Genomic DNA, 19,816 nt, shown 5'->3' with positions numbered 1-19,816 from the left:
CAACCGTATTGGGACCACTGTTGTTCACAATATACATTAATGATTTGGATTCGGGAATCAGCAGTACAAATTGGGGGAAGTAGTTAATACAGAGGGGGACTGCAACAAATTACAGCAAGACATTAATAAACTTGCTGAGTGGGCATTTAAATGGCAAATGCATTTCAATGCAGAAAAGTGTGACGTGGTACATTTTGGTAGAAGGAATAAGGAAGTCATATGCATCCTGGAAAATAAAAACCTAAATAGGGTAGAGGATCAAGGGGTACACATACACGATTCACTAAAAGTAGCAACGCAAGTTAATAAGGCTATAAAAAAAGGCAAACCAGGCATTGGGGTTCATTTCTAGAGGGATAGAGATGAAAAAAGATGAGAAGTTTTACCATAACTTCCCTATAGAACCTTGGTTAGACTACACTTAGAATACTGTGTGCAGTTCTGGTCCCCACATTATCAAAGGGATGTAGAGGCACTGGAGAGGGTGCAAAGAAGATTCACAAGGATGATCCCAGAACTGAGAGGTTATACCCATCAGGAAAGGCTGAACATGCTTGGACTCTTCTCTCTTGAAGAGAAGGGTAAGGGGTGACCTGATAGAGGTCTTCAATATGATGAAAGGTTTTGAGAGAGTAGACATAGGAAAGATGTTTCCACTTGTGGGGGAGATGAAAACCAGGGGCCATCAATATAAAATAGTCACAAATAGATTAAATAGTGAAGTTAGAAGAAATGTCTTCACAGAGAGTAGTGGGAATGTGGAACATGCTACAAGGAGTTGTTGAGGCAATAGCATAGATGTATTTAAGGAAAAGCTAGATAGTTAATTGAGGAAGAAAGGATTAGAAGGTTATGCTTGAAGGCTTAGTTGAGTAAGGGCAGAAGGAGGCTCATGTGGAGCATAAACACCGGCATAGACCAGATGGGCCAAATGGCCTTTTTCTGTGCTGTATATTCTAATGCATTCCAATGTATGCTTTCATTACATCGAGGCTTGACTATGCAAACTCATTGCTTGTCGACCTCCCCAAATCCTCCCTCCGTTAACTGTAGATCATCCAGAACTCTGTAGCCCGCGTCCCCTCCCGCACCAGGCTCCATGACCCTGTCACCCCCATCCTCGCCCGACCCCACTGGCTTCCCGTCACACAGAGGATTCACACAGTTCAAGATCCTGGACTTCACCTTCAAAGCCCTCCACGGTCTTACTCCCCCCCCCCGACCTCTTCCACCTCCTAACCCCCTCCCATCCTGCTCGTGCCCTGCGCTCAGCGGGCTCCGGGCTGCTTCACGTCCCCCCGCCTCGCTCGCCCCACTATTGGCGGGCGGGCCTTCCGCCACTCTGCCCCCACCCTCTGGGACTCCATCCCGCCTCACCCCCTGCAAGACCCTCCTCGGGGAAACCGTGCTTTCGACCTCCCTGCTTACCCCCCCCCATCCCCTCAGCTCGGGTCCGTGAATCTGTCTGTCCAGTGCCTTGGGACGTCCTCACCAATTACGCTCTACAAGTGTAATTTGGTGGTGGTGGTGGTTGTTGTTGTATTCTGCGAAGCGCTTGGAGACGTCTGGTAGAGCCGATACGGTGTTATATCAGAGGCGAGGCTCACGGTTATTGGGGAGAGCTGAGCCGGGGCCCCGCCCTGCCCGAGCGGCGCGGATACAAACCCAACGTGTCGTTTCGAAGGCCAGGACCGGTGTGTTGTGATGCTTCTCCCCACTCGATTGGCGCTGTCGGCCCGGAGCTGGGAGTCGGTTGGCGGAGCGCGAGCGACGGTTGGTTGGGCCCCGCCCCGATTGATTGACAGGCCCGATGGCGGACCGGAAACGGCCGGCCCCGGCAGGTCGCCGCCCACCTTGGCCCGTCGACGCTGCCGATTGGCCGTTGGTGCCGCCTGTTCGAACAGGCGGACCAATGAGCCGCGAAGGCTGCGTCGGTGGCGGCTGTGATTGGCGCTGGCGGTCAGTCCACACCCACTACACCACCGCCCTCCCCCCCCCCGCCACCCCCACCGCCACCCCCCGCCCGGCCCCGCCCCCTCATAGCAGCGGGAACGGGTGCGGAGCGCGAGCTTCACACCTGACAGTTGGTGGCGAAGAAAGCGCGAGAAAGGCCTCGGCCGCTCGATTCCACTTGACTGGACTGGGACGGTTTAAGCGGTAGGAGTCGGCGGCGGGTGGTTGGTTGGGTGGGTGGCGGAGGGAGGGAGGGAGGAGAAGGAGCCCGGCTTTGCGAGCAGGACCAGGGCAAGGGCGGCGCTGGTGTTACTGCTGCACCGGGGGTGTGGGTGTGGAGAGTAGCTGCGGCCTTGCTGGGCTGTAACTATGGCACTGCAGGAGGAAGTGTCCGGGCACTCGAGCCTCTGGGCGTTAGTACAGACCTGACTCAAGTCGGAGCTTCTCTCTCTCTCTCTCACCCCCCCCCCCCCCCCCCCCCCCCACACACACACCCCACACACCCCCGAAGGAGCGGTCACTGTGCCGGGGGTTGTGCTCTCTCTCTCTCAACGCAGTGCGTTCACAATCCTGTGCTCAAATACAGTATTTGCATTTCCTTTGCATTTGTTCCCGTCCCCGTCCCCCCACACCCTCTCCCTCCCCTCCTTTTCCCTTTGTTTCTCGCCTTTACTACCGTATCCGGAGACCGAGAACGTCACTTGACACCCACACTTTTATTTTGTTTTTTTTGAAAAGTTTTTTTGCTTCCTTTTCCCCCCCCTCTCTCTCCCCCCCCCCCCCCCCCCCCCTCCTTCACCTCCATCTCCTCAAAAAAAATAACGTTGTTCAGCCCTAAAGAGTTGTTTGGAATCAAACTACCGTCTGTCTCTGTCTCTCTGTCTGTTTGTTTGTTTGTTTGTTTCCCTTTTTGTTTCTCGACCAGAACTGAAAGAGTGGTGTGAGGGTGGGGGTGGGGTTGGTTTGTTTGCAATTTTTTGCTCTGGCACTCTCTCTCGTTTGCTGAACCCCCCCCCCCACCCCCAAACACTTTGCATTAGCAGTGAAGGATTTGGTATAGTGGAGTGCCCACATTGGGAGTTAACAGAGGGAGGGATTTGGGCTTTCATACACCATAAAATACACAGTCAATTCTCTTTACAGTATATCCGCGACTGTTTGTGGGATTCTGCTGTGCGCAATTGGCTGCCGTGTTGCGCACACAAAATACACAGTCACTGCACTTCACAGTATGTTCTGTTGAGACGTCTCAACGACATGATAAGGCGCTGTATCAAATGCAAGTATTATCATTTATATATAAATATATAAAAATCTGGCTCGGTCCCGGGATCCGTTACTGTGAAGCGCTCTGAGACGCTGTCTGGTGTGGAGGGCACTATATAAATCAAAGTTGTTGTTGTTATACTCTGAAGCTCTTTAAGATATTTCAGTGACATGATAGGGAGTTATATCAATTGCAAAGGTTATTTACCTCGGCACACACGTATTGGTTGTCTGTCACTGATGTTATAATAATAATAATAATCCTTGCATTTGATATAGCGCTTTTCACGTCTTCTAGATGTCCCAAAGCGCTTCACAGACTATACTGTAAAGTGAATTGACTGGGCAAACGCGGCAGCCAATTGCGCACAGCAACGTCCCACAAACAGTCGTAGATTGAAAATGACCAATTTATTATTGTTTTTTTTGTTTTGGAGGGATTATTATTAGGCTCTGTGTGGAGTAAGGAAACTTGCCCAAGGTTTCGCCCTCTGCCTAGAATTGAACTCGGGTCTCTCACTTGCAAAGCGATTGTTCTAACCACTGAGCTACAGGACTCCATGTTGATTAGCAACAGCAACACATTACATTTGTATAGCCCCTTTCACGTTGGGAGGACATCCCAAGGCGCTGGAGTTATCTTCCCATGACAGTAAAAAAAAATGCATTATATCCCCAGTGGTGGACAACCCATGGCCGTAACATCAAGAAGTAGCCAGTCGAACATTCGCCGCAGTCCAAGTGAGTCCATTCCAAATCAGTGCCTTGTTTCCAGTAGCTACCGAGCGGAGATGCCTACAGCTCGGCCATAAATCAAGAAATATTCAATCAAGAACATTTATTTGGTTGGCTGACCAAAAAGATTGACCCCCATTGCTGTAATCATAACTGACTTCCTATGACAGGTATGTGGAGTCCTATAGTTCAGTGGTTAGAGCACTCGCCTCGCAAGCGAGAGACCTGGGTTCGATTCCCGGCAGGGCGAAATGTTGGACAAGTTTCCTTACTCCATACAGCTCTTATCTAGCAATAAGTAGGAAACCGGTTGTTAGTCGATTGGTGCATCGCTTTTCCATGGGTAATAATTCCTTCAAAAAAATGATAAAAATTCAGTCACTTCAGACCATGACTGTTTGTTGGACACTGCTGTGCACAGTTGTCTGCTGCGTTTCGACCATAAAATATACAGTCAATTCACTTTACAGTACTGTGAAGTGCTTTGAGATGTCTCGAAGACGTGGTAAGAAGCTTTATAAAATGCAAGCATTATTAAGATGGATTAAATATTGTGTCATTGAATTGTATCCCTAATGCTTGTTTCTAAACTGAGCAAATTCAAGTTGTATTCTATGATTCCCTTTTAGCATTTTTTTAAAAACAATCTAATGCTTATAGGATTCAACATTTGATTTCATTAGAAGATGAGTTCCATTTGATTTAATCAATGGAAATTGAACACTTAACTGCCATATAATCAGTAAAGTAGGTTCTGAGGTCAAAATATGGTGAGATCAAAGCTTAAGAGTGTTGGATCAGTGTCATCTGGCAATTATTATAAAATTAACAAGCTGAAAAATACTGCGACCTGTGCTCTTGGAATGTTCTGATTCTCAACTAATATACAGTATCGGTCCAAAAAGGCTAGTAACATTACTGTGATTTTAGGAAATGTCTTCTGATTCCATTTGCAATGTAACTGATATTTCCAGTGGTGGTAAATTTCAGGGTTAAAACTACATTTTTCATGATTTGATTGAGTATTAGCTAACCTAACCTACGGATGTTTCCTCACAAATAAATTGAAACAAAGTTTATCATAATAAATAATAAATTATTATCTTAACAACAACTTGCGTTTACATAGTGCCCTTCACACGGGGTAGCGTCTTGGAGCACTTTAAATCAAAGGCAAAACATTTGGACCACTTTTATCCACTACACTTTTCCTTTAAAAAATCTAATATTGTACATTTACTCTAGAAATTCAGCCTGATAGTGTAATCATACACTCATTAATTATTTGATTTTAAGTTAGATTATGCTCTAATAACTGAGCAATATTTACTGTACTTATTAACAATATTCCTTGTCCCGAAGCAGAGAAATATTATCTGTTCTAGAAATAATTAAATGCATTTACTTTTTTCCCATCTATTTTATGGCAAGGATTTATGAATTAAAAAGGTTTATGAATTAAAAAGTAAATGCTCAAATGAACAGTTCTGTGCGAAAAATGTAAAATGCCGTTTGCATTTAGACGATTGTGCTGCCACGTTTGCTGACAAATATACAGTCACTCCATTTCACAGTAAATCCTACGAAGCGCTTTGAGAGATTTTCCCAACGTGATAAGGTGCAATACCAAATGCAAGGATTATTATTAAGACCATGGTTTTCACATAAAATAAATGGCTCAGTGCACTTTATAGATTTTTGTCCTGCCGACAGCTAGTTATTTATAATAAATTTGTATCTTACTAATGGCTTGCCCGTTTTACTTGTTCACAGTGAAGCCTTGCAGGCAGGAGAATATTCACCTGCATTTCATAGGTGAATGTTTAATTATTCTTGCCCGGAGCATACATTTGCTCACATTGTTTCTCTACTTGATGTCCATTCGGCTCAAGCTCTGGAGTTGTATTGTGTTGTCGTAAACACTGTCCTTCAGATGAGATGATAAACTGAGGTCCCATCTGCCTGTTCAGGTGGGCATTAAAGATCCCATGACGTTATTCGAAAAGAGATGAGAATTTCACCTGATATTCTGGCCAAAATTCTTCCAAATACAATTGGTCATTCACTTCATGGCTATTTGTGGGATATTGTTGTCATAAATTAGCTGCTGAATTTGGCCTACATTTTACAACAATTCCCTGTGTAATCCTTTGAGATGTTTTGACACTTTTGGCTCAAGGTTTATCAGTAGTAGTAATTAATACTAGTTTAAATTCCCTAAATAAGCTTCAGGAAAAATTTGACCAGTTTCCCCAGAGAAAATTGTACAGTTTCTTCCTGTGTGAGAGTACTACAGTTACTTTCCTTCTTAATCTAAGTTGTGTTTAGCAATATTGCTTTGATTGCAAACAGAAAAGCAAGTACTGTACTTTGAAAGATCCTTAAGTAGAGATAGTTTCTTATCTGGGTATCAGAGAAGCTTCGACTTAGCAAACTGCACTGCAAAATTTCGTATTGAGTTCAGAGAACGTTAGGCAAGAAGTGTCAGTTTGCACAAGCTAGATTTTTGATAATTCTGATAATGTCGAGACTGTTGTATCATTCCATCTGCACTTTGCTACTTTTTAAAGAGGCATTTCATTTCATGTCCTCCTGGTGATGTATTGGGTACAAATTATACATTCTAAAGTCTGGACGGCAGTTTTCTAAAGGTAGTTGAATAAGATGGGTGAGGTGATGAAAGGAAAGCAGTAGTGTTATTTAGTGTTGTTCAGGGGTGGGGGGGTGGTGGTTACAGCATTCTGAACATTTTAATGGCATAATTTTACATTTTTATATCTGCTCAACTTTGTTTTCTGTTTCCTGTAACCTTATGTAACAACTAATGGTTATCAAAATGCAACGACTCTTATTCACTGAAGATATATACTCATTCAAACAGAATTCGGGTCTGCACCGGCCTCCTGCTTGTCCTTTGCACCCTCTACTCCACCACTGGAAGTTGCACTTTCAGCCACTATGCCCTGAAACTGTGGAATCCTCTCCGCCTCCTTGCTCCCTCGATCCCCTTTTTCAAATCCTGCCTGAAAACCTTCCTTTTCGACAGTGCTTACGGTCACCCCTCCCCTCCCGGCTCGGAGTCATGCTCTGAGACACTACCCTGTGTGGAGAATGCTATATAAGTGCAAGTTGTTGTCGAATTAAAAGAAATTAATTATTTGATCCCGATCCGCAGCTCGGGTGCAAACCCTTCATAGTCCAGCATTTTGGCCATCTCCCCGACATGAAAGGCTCTATCTGAATGCAATTTGAGAAGGCAAAACTCATGTGAACATTTTTCAACAGTTGTTGATGTTGAAATGTTCACGTGAGATTTGCCTTTTTCATCTTTTGTGTTTTATTCCTTGGTGATATCTTTGTTCTTTAGGAGCGCATTTATTGTTTTGTGCTAGTTTATGACATTCTGTAAACATTTTATTGGGAGTGGGCATTTATTCTTACCTATGGTTAAATTTACAAAATTTGATATCAATAGACCTTAGGGTAAACTCATTTCCGAAGTTGAAAGTATAAAAGAAAGTATCAATGTTGAGAGTCATGGATACATCCAAGCTTTTTGTGTTTGGACAACTGTTACTAAAATTAACACCAGCAACAATTGGCATTTAGATAGCGCACTTCATGCAGGCAGTATTCTATTAAGGTTGAGACCAGACTATCTAACATTTAGGTCCTTTGATTTGAGTGCACATCCTTAGTTAGTGTTCTGTACTCCAGTCTTATGAATTCAAATACGAGGATTATTCTTTTATTCTGCAAATGTGTGTATGAGGGCTACTTGTGAACACTCTGCAATTTGACCTGCAAAATGCTCAGGTGATGTGCAAGTTGAATGCTCATTATATATTGAACAATACATCAAGATATTTTGGTGGCTTGAAATCTTCAGCAAGTGTTTTTGTGTCTGCCATGCATGTTGAACTCCAATCCACTTTATCCAGCACTTTGTAGAAGGTAAGTATCTGCACTACTTAACTAGTTCTTAAGTCGGACTGAAGTATATTTTAATTTTCATAAAGTAATGCAAACCAAAGTATTGAGTAATTTGAAAGTTGTAGGAAATATTTAAATATTTGCTGTGCTTCGGATTCCTTATAGCTGATATCTTAAGAGCCGATTTGGGACAAAATGCTGCCTATGTGTAACAATGCATTAATTGTGGATACCACAGTGGATCTGCTGTATTTTAGATGAAAACAAAACTGGATGTACATACATAGTCTTAATTGTGCAATTGCCTATTCTAGTGCAGTTCTATTTTACAAGTCTTAGTTCTGTTCAATGCATTAGGTCCTTAATCAAACTGTCACTAATGGCCTAATGTACATTATAATTTAAGAGCTTCCAGATTTTAAAAATAATGTACTAATCTGGTTTCCCATTAATTCTCTGTTAATTAATTAAACTGAGTAATTACTTTAGTTATCGGGAGTCATTTTGGGCATCATGCATGAGTAAACCAGCACACTGACTAGTGATGCCTGTTGTGACAATCGCTGACTGGAAAATGAAATAAAAGCAGCGCTTTAAACTTCACAGTGTACATTATAAAATTCTCAGGAGGCATTCACAAGGTTATAATCTTAACTAAAAATTCAGACGTTTCGGGGTTCAAAGCGGGGCTTTGGTTTACAGCTATAATATGCCATCAAAACCTTGAAATGACATTGTGGTCTTGAAATCTCCCAGAAGTATCCATTATTCCTTCTAAGCGCCTGTCACTGGAGTGACATTTGACTGCAGTAATGACAATCGCAATAGCCTTTGCCTCCACTGTAATTGAATTGCTATTTTTAACTCCTTACCATTATTTTTTTTTATTGATATTAGGTATGTATTAGAGAAAACGTGGTTCATCGCGTATCATAAGGTTGCAATTTATGTTCTAGCTGCGGAGGACAATGAAAACAATTCAAACCACTTTTTGTGAGGCTTAAAATGTCATCTGAATATTTACAGTAAATTATAGTTTTATTATTTCAACCATTTAATTATTTGCAGGAGTTATTCTGATTTATTACTCATGAAGGGAAAAGAAAATATATTTCATCCCCTCTTCCACAAAGAGTAATAGTTGCTTAAGGATTAATTTCATAAGATTTAGATTGTAGGAAAATTTACCTCCTTCAGATATTTATTGACCTCCTTGTTCACAGACATCTAACTTTTTTCAAAAAAAATGAGAGCTTCCACAGTGTCTGAGTGCAAAAATACACTATGTGGAGTGTCACACAGATCAAAAAGTTCCGTCTTGATTTTCAGGGTAGGGAGGAAAGATGGGGACAAAAAGTGTATCAAACCTACCTACAGTTATTATCCTAGATCCTGTTGGAATGTGTAAATGTAGGGATGACTGCAGTAGAGAGAGCTTGACTGAATTTAATGTTCTTTCTTTATTCCCCCTCTCTATGGCCCACAGCTGTCTATGGAACTGTATGCCATCCGAGGAGAGGAGACAATATTTCAGTTTAATTAGTGCTTCTCAAAGTTCAATGTTTGACAAAATTCAACTTTCTAGTTTCGATTTTGTAATGGAAATTCTGATTCTCTCCCACATTTGTTTGAACATGGCATGAACTTTGCTCTGAACTGTAGCTTCACTTGGTGTGTGGTTGCTGCTGGGTGGTTGGGTCACGTGTGTGTTGGTGTATTCATAATAGGTATATACACAGGAAGTGATGTCAACACCTCCTTTTTTCAGGCATACATGCACAGCACACATAATGTCAGCAGCGACTTTGCACTTTGTTTCTGAGATTTTGGACCCTGATGACCATGTTATAAGGAGGATTGGCCAACATTGGCCTAAAACAAACAAATCATCAAAACCCTCATACACGCATTCATAACATCCAGGCTTCACTATACAAATTCCTCGCTCGTCGGCCTCCCCACCTCCTCCCTCCATTGTCTGCAGATCATCCAGAACTCTGCAGCCCGTGTCCTCTCCAGCACCAGGCTCCACAACCCTATTACCCCTATCCTTGCCCGAAACCACTGGCTTCCCATCACACAGAGGTTACAGTTCAAGATCCTGGTCCGGGCCTTCAAAGCCCTCCAAAGGCCTCGCTCTCCCCTACCTCTGCCCCCTCCTAACTCCCATCTCAAGACCCTCCTCTTTGACCGTGCTTTCGATCACCTTTCTTCCCTCCACCCTCCCTGATCCCGACCCTCAGCTTGGGTCCGAAGCACTGACAGTGCAGCACCTTAGGACATCCTCCCGACGTGAAACGCATTTTACAAATGTAATTTGTTGTTTTTGTGAATGATACTGGATGACACCGATTTGTAAGAGGAAAACAAATCTACCAGAGAAATGAGGTCTACTTTTGAAATCTGCAAAGCTGCTTTTGAGCACAATATTACATCCCATTCCTAATGGGAAAATAATAAAAACATGCTCAGGTATTTTCAGATTATCTAGGTGCTCAGAGTGGCAAAGTTAGGCTTACGTTAAACATACCTTATAATGATGCCCTTAATGATGAAGGTACATCACAGATAGTGATTTTCTGTGTCTGGTTTGCTGTTTTTAGGCTAACCTTTTTCCCATGTAATTAAACTGCTATCTCAGGCAAGCATGTCAAGTGAAGCTTCAGAAATCTAGGTTTCTGTCAAAACATGTAAAACGCTGAAAGTAACAATTCGTCAACTCCAGCTGTACCAGCCAACCTTTTAAACACCAGTTAGAAACATGGATCATGCATTCCTCTTAATTTTCTCACCTTCCAGTGGGGAAAAAAGAGAGCCATAAGGAGGGAGTGAAGTATTGTATTTCAGGAAAAAATAGGCTGATGATGACAGCACTTAGAGTGTAAGAGCAGAAGGATCTATGGGTACCAATGCATAGATCAACAAAGTGATGGCAGGTGAAAAAAGCAAGGAGGAAGGCAAATTGGGTTCTGGGATTTATAAAGCTTGGATGCCCTCTATTCAAGTGGCTCGCTGACACTCATTGAAAGACTTGTATGTGAACAGTGGCTATTTGGGTGGGGTACTAGAGGGCAACCAGAGCCCATTGAATTGCACCCGCATATTGATGCCAGATCTGAAAATAGAAAAAAGCATAAGAGTAGCAGTGACATTTGAAAAATATAGAAAATTGAGCTAGCAGTGGCATAATCGTTTAATTTGCTTCTGTATATGTTGTAAATTTCTATGGTTCCTATATCTATCTTCCTTAAATTGTTCTATCTGAAATATCTAATGAACTGACTGATACAATTTTTTCCATAATAACTTATTACTGGTATACTGAGTGTTTCCATCCACCCTTGAGCATGTCAGTAGTGGTTTTATTACAGTCAGCTCACATTAGACAATTTGTTACTTCTGCAGCTGTTATACTGTAGATCAGAGGGATGCAAGAAGGTTAGTTGTATTCTGATTGGGTGGGTTCAGTTGACATCGCAACCAAATCCTGTGGGGTTTTGCTTTTCATTTTGCCCATTTGAATTTGTTGCACCCTTGTAACTCTTGAGCACCACTATTCTCTGCGTAGTAATTAGGCTTATTACTAGCTTTCTGATGTATTCTCTGTAGCAGAATGACTCAATGAGTTTGAACTCTCCTTTGGCATGAAAGACTACAGTTAAAATTAATTGTCTAGTTGTGTCAGGATGCAGTTTTTTTTCTTTCTAAGCCTTTGCTGCAAATGCAACTTTTTAAAAGTGTTCTAATTGAGAGCTTTTTGTCCCTATCTATCCTACCTAGTCTGGAAATCAAGACAGGAAACTTTCTGATCCATTTGACGCTCCTCATATTACATTTTTCCACTCAGACACTGTGGCAGCTCTCGTTATTTCTGTACAAGTGGAATATGGTGTTGCAAATGTAAAACATTTCAGTGTCGCATCAATTTTTTAAGAATATGCTGAAAATCCACAGCAGCTTCAATCAACCACTGAAAGAGAAAAGCAAATTAATATTTTGGATATGACCCTTCTTCAGAAGACATTTTGGACACTAGTAATATGTTTCTCATTGACCACCATTTTCTATTTTTATTCTCCATTGCATTTGCACTTTTCCTCATATTCTGAAATGTTTAAATTTTGTACACCATTTGTGGGAGGCTTTTTATCCAGAGGATCTTGTTTCATTTAGTACATTGTGCAATGTACTGTTCTCTATGAAAGGATTGCACTGTGGTTGTTCCTATTTTCATCTGCAGTCATTTCACTGTACTCCTGTATTGATTAATCAAAGGCCCCTTCTGTGATGCCTAATTTTCCTGAACCACATTTGCATCTGCTCTGCACTATGAACTATGAGTGTCCAGATGTCTTGCTTTCTGTTTGACTCATTTGTTGTCTGTCCTGTGGGAGCTGTGAAATGCGGCCTGTACTGCAGTGAAACGTGAGGAAGATGGATGGAGCCTTGAAACAAGTGAGCTAGTTCTTTGTATGGTAGATAACTTAATTTTTATTTTGTATGGGTAGTTTTGTCTGTGTTTCACTCTGAAATCCTTACACATGCTCACGTCCGTCTTTTGGGTGAGACGTTAAACCAAGATTCCATTTGCTGTTTTCGCTTTTAAGGTGAATGCTGCCCCCCCCCCCCCCCCCCCCCCCATGCTACTTTGAAGAGCAAACGAGAGGTCTCCTGATGTTTTGACCAGTAAATTCACCAAATACAGATTGATTGGGTATTGGGCAATACTATTTATTGGACCTCCTGATGCAGATTAGCTGCAATATTTACCTACATAACCAGTTGCTTCATTGTGTATAGCATTTTCAGATCCTTGACGTTATGCACAATATCAAGGTTGAGTATTTCCACTGGTGAATAAATATCTCTCCAGTGAGAGTGACAGAGAATAGGCTGACCTGGTAAACCAAAATAAAATTACTTTATTTTCTGAAAATTCTTTTCCTGGATCAAATGAAAGGAACACATCCATGATTAAATCTATTTTCTAGTGTTCCGAAATATAATTGCTTATTAACTGAGAAAAAGTGACTATATGAGGTATGAATCTAGAACTTATTTTATCTTCTGCGTTTAGGTAAGGATTTGGCTTGATATTCAGCCTTGCCGATGACTGAATGATGAATACTTAAAGAAAATATGCTGGTAACACGATTATCCCTCAACTGTTCCAACTATGTATACCATGGGAGTGAATAGGAAGTGATTTGGTTGGTTTGGAATTCTGGGCTGGGATCAGAATAATGCTTAGCTCAAGCAAATATTTATGTGGACTTTACTTTTGGAATCCTGCTCCAAATTCCTTTGTTTTTAAATGAAAGGTTAACCATTAACTTATTTCAGTCAGGCAGCAGTGGGGACACATCAGTCGGTAGTTCACATCCCAGACACAACCTTGACAATTGAGAAGTCGTTCCACTGGTTGGATGGAATGGCGCTTCAGCAGCAGTTGGTTACATCTATGCATACCAATCAAGGTAGATAACAAGCCCTGCAGATATGACATGTGTACATGAATTTGGACTCCAGATGATGCCTTCCAGCAATTGTTACCCTAAGACTCCGTTTCTTTATTGTCTATGTGGTGGGTGTCTGTCTTCAGAGTGCTGGAAAGCCAACTTGTGATGTGCCAGCTACCTTGATGTTCTAGGTCCTCCATGTATGTGTCCTTAGGCAAATGCCCAGTATGAAGCAGATTGTGAAACCTGTATGGTCTTGAGGGACAGGTCAGCAGTGCAGCCTGGAACCTTCTCTCCCTGTAGTTAGTTGCTTGTCCCTTTTTAAAACCACCTTGCAGCTAAGTCCTGTGCTCACAAGTGGAAACCACTGCATGCTCATGGGCTCTGAACCATGAAGGAAAACTGTTTAGGCCTATGTCCTAAATGTCGGAGGCCTAAATTGCATTTGATCTCGGCTCTTAATGAGGAGAGGAAATTGAGTTGCCACTTTCAAGAGAAGAGTAAGAGAAAATATTAAGATACTTTTGTTGTAGTTATGAAGCAAGGCACCGTATCCTGATTAGTCTCAACTTAATACATTAAACTCTCAATTTCCTGTCTAGCATTTGCACTCTTGATGCACTAATGTGTTACACACACTATACTTGCCAGAAATTGTACCTACAAGCTGCACAGACAGCAATTGTTTTTCTTTGCAAAATAAGTGACCTACTTATCATTTGCATTGGTACAAGATCATGAAAGAAGCAATCTGTCAATTCGGCTCAGTTGGTAGTGCTCTCATTTCTGGTTTCAAAGCATGCTTATTCAAGCCCCACTTTGGAAGTCAGCTCGTAGTCAAGATTAACATTCTAATGCAGTATTTTGGGTTGAGTGCTACATTGTTGAAGGTACTGCTTTTTGGATAAGATGTTAACCAAATCTCATTCTACCTGTTACAATCCTATCTTTCTCACCATCTGTACTTTGCGGCCACCAACGGCTTCACCTCTAGCCCTCACACTTGTGGTGTCCCTCAGGGCTCTGTCTTCGGTCCGCTCTTCATTTTATACATGCTCCTGCACAGTGACATCATCCGCAGTTGGTCAATTTCCAACTCTATCTCGCTGCCTCCACCTTTGACTCCAGGATCGTTGGTGTCCTGGCAAATTGTCTGCAGATATCAAGTCCTGGACGAGAGCTAACTTTCTCCAGCTCAATGTTGGCAAGACAGAGGCCCTCCTGCTTGGCTCCCGGCAGCGCCTCCTCCCTCAGCCCCTGACACTATCACCATTCATGACTACGTTCTTCACCTCACTGAGCCAATCCGAAACTTCAGTGTCCTTTTCAAATCTCAGCTATCCTTTAAACCCCACATTCATGAACCATTCCGCCTTTCCACATCTCCACAACGATGCCCGCCTCTGCAACATTGCTCGACTCAGCCACTGCCTCTCACCGCTGGCCGCCGAGACTCTGATCCACACTTTCATTACGTTCCCGACTTGACTTATGCCAACTGCCTGCTCACTTCCCGACTCTTCACTCCACAAGCTGCAGATTATTCAGAACTCTGCAGCTCGTGTCCTCTCCCGCACCAGGCTCCAGGTATTTATCACCCTCGTTCTTGACCAGCTTCACTGGTTCCCCATTCCTCAGAGAATCAAGTACAAAACCCTCGTTCTTACCTTTAAGTCCTCCATGGCCTTGCTCCCCCTCCTCTCTGACCTCATAACCCCATATCAGCCTGTCCGCTCCCTCTGCTCGGTGGATGCTGGCCTACTTCAGTACCCTGTACTTCCCACCCTACCATTAGCGATCAGGCATTCAGCATCTCTGCCCCCACACTCTGGTACTCTATCCCGCAGTCCCTCCGCCTCACCCTTGTTTGCCTCCTTCAATACAAAATACAATACAAAATTACATTTGTAAAACTGCTTTCACATCGGGAGGGTATCGCAAGGCGGTGGGACATTTCGTTCCGTCTGAAGACCTTACTCTTCGTCTGTGCCTTCTGCCACCCCCAGCTCCCCGGTCCTCCCCTTTTGACCTCAGCTCAGGTCCAAAACCCCTGATTGTCCAAGGCCCTGGGACGTCTTTCCAACATGAAGGCCGCTATACAAGTGCAATTTGTTGTTGTTCACATGGATGTGATGGTTAAAGGCTCCACAGTGCTGTTCAGAAAGAGGCAGGTTCTCACTAGGTCTGGGCAACAATTATCCAGATCAATTGATATTCCATCTTCTGGTTATTTCTGCTGCTACAAATACAATTGCTGCATTTGCGTACAATTAAACAGTCAATAGACACGACAGGAATTGCTGTGAAGAATTTGAAAATGTTTTAACATAGGCTCTATAAAAATGCAAATATTTTATTGTGTAGAACTCTACGCCTTTACTACTGGGATACGAGTGAATAATTACTGTAGTATTAGTATGCAGTAAGCAAATCCAATATTTTGCTCATCTTGAAATAACCTTCTAGACATATTGCAGTTACAAAATTTGTTAAAGTACCGTGCATCCTCTCCGGTTCAAATTTCAGGAAAAAAAGTTTTATTTTTTAATCTAAATTGAGACAGCACAGAGTCGTCTGCTTAAGCAGTTTTGCTAAATTGTACACTGGAGGAACAAAATTGAGTAAGATTTGCAGTGTTTGACTTTGGCTTCTACACTATTTTAATGCTCTGCTTATTCCTTCAATGTTTGTGGAATATTGGCGTGGGAAAGTTTGTGCTGCCAGATAAATTGAGACAAATGTTAAAATACTCATAATATTAACATTAATCACTTCCTTGTTGTCTTTATTCCCTTGAATACTTTTTCTCTTGGGTCTTTACAATATCTCAGTCAGTTGTTTTTGATAGGCTCATAGAGTTTGAAGTTTTGAACAGATCCTTTCCCCGTTATTGGCTTTCACTACTAACAATTTATTTCTGCCTTATTTTGTTTCTTTCCATTTTTATGCTTTTCCTTTTTTTCCCCATTTGGGATCCAGCTTACTGCAGCTTAGCTGTTAGTATCCTGAGTGGAGCACTTTGAGCCAGCAGCATAAAGTCCTTCTTCTGCTGCCTCCACAGTGCACTCTGCTTAATGTGTGTGGTGTGAGTGAAAGTGAGGCGTAGAGTTGACTCCTCAAATAGCATTAATGATCTGAAGGCAGTTGAGTAGACTATCGGGAATGACATGTAAAATGTTTACTTAGCACCCACTGAATTCATAACATCCAGTGTATTAGTTTTGGGATGCATTAGCATTCAGTCCAGCACAAGGATAAATCTATGATGACTTTTAACCGCTGTGTTTTCCAAGCCAATTGGCTTGAAAAATGTATTGGATAAGATTGTTTAAAGTTCACTCAGAGTTTGAGGATTTTGAAATTGATTTTTTTGGCATTGCTTTTGTTTTAGCAACAATTTATATTTATATAGTGTGTGTGGGGGGGGAACTGACTGACCACTCCCCAACCCCCACTTTTACTGTATTGCCATCCCCCATGATTAAATATCTACTAATAACCACTGTCCAAGCTCACACTCCTAAATTTCTTAGGTATCCTAACTGAGTCCAATCATGTCATACCCTGACAATGCACATAGCGACTGAATAATATCAGTGGAAACATTTTCTTCTCCCCCCACTCCTAATTCTGGGGTGACAGACTCTAATTATTGTGGTGCCACTAAAATGACATTTGCTTCATCTACTACTGGAGACTAATGTCATCTACTATTCTTGAACTGTAATTTCAAGCCAATAGTCTTTCATGGGCTTTGTTCGCAGCGTAATTTGTGAGTCAGCTTGCATTTCATAATTTGTTTTATTCAACAAAATTACATTTATAGAGCGCCTTTCACATTAGGACGTCCCAAAGCACTGAACAGTTAGGTGTCAGGGCTCGAACATGGGGGAGGGGTGGTGTAGGGGGAAGGGAAGAGAGAGAGGTGGGAGTGAGTCCAAAGGCACGGTCGAAGAGAAGGGTCTTGAGACCGGCCTTGAAGGAGGCAAGGGAGGAAGCGAGGCGAAGGGACCATGGGATAGAGTTCCAGAGTGTGGGGGCAGAGCGGCTGAAAGGCCGGCCACCAATGGTAGGGTGGGTCAGGCAGGGGACATGGAGCAGGCTGGAGCCCAATGAACAGAGGGAGAGGACAGGTTAGGGAGTCAGCAGGTCAGAGAGGTAGGAGGAGGCAAGACCATGGATGGCTTTAAAAGTGAGGACGAGATCTTGAACTCGATCCTCTGGGAGATGGGGAGTCAGTGGAGTTGGCCGCGGGTGGAAGTGATGGGGTCGTGGAGCCTGGTATGTGAGTTTTGGATGATCTGCAGCTTGTGAAGAGTCCGGAAGGCCAATGAAGAGGGAGTTTCCATAATTGAGCCTTGATGTGACTAATGCGTGGGTGAGGGTTTCGGCAGCCCGAGGGATGAGGCAGTGGATGTTTCCACGGATGTCATTGCTCCAATTAAAGTGCCCATGCATTCGATATTGTTAGTTCAATAATCCTACAGTAGCCATCTTATTAAATCAGTTTTCCTAATTTGGCCCTTGCGTGATAATTTGCATCCCATTTCATGTATTTATCCCTTGACATTTTAAATTACAGTTATTGTAAATGTGGGTTGCACAGTTGTGGCTTCAGTTCTAAAAATATGAACGTAATGTAAGTTTTGATGTGTGAAATAAATTTTTTTGCAAAAGTGCAGTAGATATTTCACTTCCTTTCTACAGAATGTTGCTCTGTTTGATGGACCAATTTTTTTAGAATCGGCATTCTTGCATCATTTTTGTATGTTTCGGAAAGAAGTGTTGAGATATTCTAAGTGTCTTTTTTGTCTCCATGTTCCCGCAAAGAAAATGAATAAATGGGAGTGATTCATACTGAAAATTTGTGTTTGTGCTCTTATTCTGTGGAGTGATTCTCAATAGAATTGTAAATGAGCCATTCAGCTGCAGCTGATCTGTCCTTGCCCTTTGTTGATGGACTGTGAAAAGTGGAGCTGTTTAATGGACAGATTTCTTGTTTCTGCAGTGTCAAGACGACTGCTGAACAGTGTCTGGACTGCAGCTGGGGCCTCGCAGTTCATTGCTTCCTCAATGGGAAGGCCTGTTGTACAGGTGCTGCATCGCTGCTTGCTCATCCCTTCCACTGTTGCCAAGGCTTTTTTTTCTTGTTCCTGTGATTTTTGGAGACATCCATTTGAAATTGAGGTAACCAGCACCACTGTGATTTGTGATTGAAGTTTATTCTAGGTATATGAGAGCTTGTTAGTTTTGTAACAGTGGATAAAACGCAAATGTTTGGCAGGTATGCTGCAAGGCAAATCTAAAGGGCTTGAACCTTATTATTTGACAGTCTTTCACGAATGGAGTGTACTATCAATTCATGTATTAAATGAGATCAAGGTATGTAGCACTGCTTGAAACTACATCTACAAAATAATCTTGTGTAGGACAGGAAAAGACTATTGTACTTCATCTGGTTATTCTGAAAGCAGTAAATTGCTGCTGTTATTAGTTTTCTTATACGTGCAAATGGAGATGATTAGTATTTGCCATTTTAGAATTTAGAATCTTATTGTAAAATGTTGTGAAACATTGACTTGCAGCTTTTTCATTCCATGCACTTACTGTATGGATAGTTGCTTTGTGTCTTCTGTTCTTTGTCTTCCTGGTGTCTTCACATAGTAATATGATTTGTAACTTTTAAACAAATTGTGCCTTACATTTCACAAAAAAGGAGGGACATCTGAGTGAGGTTTGCAGTGGTGGTGTGTGGGTGTAAGTCATAACATGATAAGGTGCTGTATCAAATGCAAACATTAATATTAAATTAATTTGTCAGGTTCTGCACAACTAGATAGGCTCTTCAGCATCAAACTCAATTTCAAACCATTTATTCAATTAACTCCTTATTGAGCAGGTGATTTTCAGAAAAACTCTTCTGCCATTCGTGGGCAGAAATAAAACCAGTAATCTGTCCTAGTGCTATCGTATGTCCATGCACACACGTTACCATTCTCGCTTATCTCTCATTTCTTAGTAAAAAAAATAATAAAATTGATCACTTCAATCCACGACTGTTTGTGGGACACTGCTTTGCGCAATTGGCTGCCATATTTCGCCTACAAATATGCATCAGAATATACAGCACAGAAAAAGGCCATTCGGCCCAACTGGTCTATGCCGGTGTTTATGCTCCACATGAGCCACCTTCTGCCCTTCCTCAACTAAGCCTTCAAGCATTACCTTCTATTTCGTTCTCCCTCATGTATCAATCTAGCCTTTCCCGTAAATACATCTAATCTATTTGCCTCAACAACTCCTTCTTTGGGTTAGCATGTTCCACATTTCCACTACTCTCTGTGTGAAGAAATTTCTTCTAACTTCCCTATTTGAATTATTTGTGACTATTTTATATTGATGGCCCCTGGTTTTGGTCTCCTCCACAAGTGGAAACATCTTCCCTATGTCTACTCTCTCAAAACCTTTCA

General features: G+C 42.2%; 1 protein-coding gene across 4 annotated transcripts in view; it reads left to right on the top strand.

Moving 5' to 3' along the window:
* Positions 1-2,037: 2,037 nt before the first annotated feature.
* Positions 2,038-19,816, top strand: part of csk (C-terminal Src kinase) — a 76,006-nt gene continuing 58,227 nt past the window's right edge. For all 4 annotated transcript variants that reach the window (XM_042342927.1, XM_042342926.1, XM_042342925.1 and 1 more), the window contains exon 1: positions 2,038-2,157. The gene's annotated coding sequence lies outside the window, so the exon portion shown is untranslated. The remainder of the gene's footprint in view (positions 2,158-19,816) is intronic.

Source organism: Callorhinchus milii, unplaced genomic scaffold (assembly GCF_018977255.1).
Source record: "Callorhinchus milii isolate IMCB2004 unplaced genomic scaffold, IMCB_Cmil_1.0 Scaffold22, whole genome shotgun sequence".
Taxonomy (NCBI): domain Eukaryota; kingdom Metazoa; phylum Chordata; class Chondrichthyes; order Chimaeriformes; family Callorhinchidae; genus Callorhinchus; species Callorhinchus milii.
This window is presented reverse-complemented; position numbering and strand designations above follow the sequence as displayed.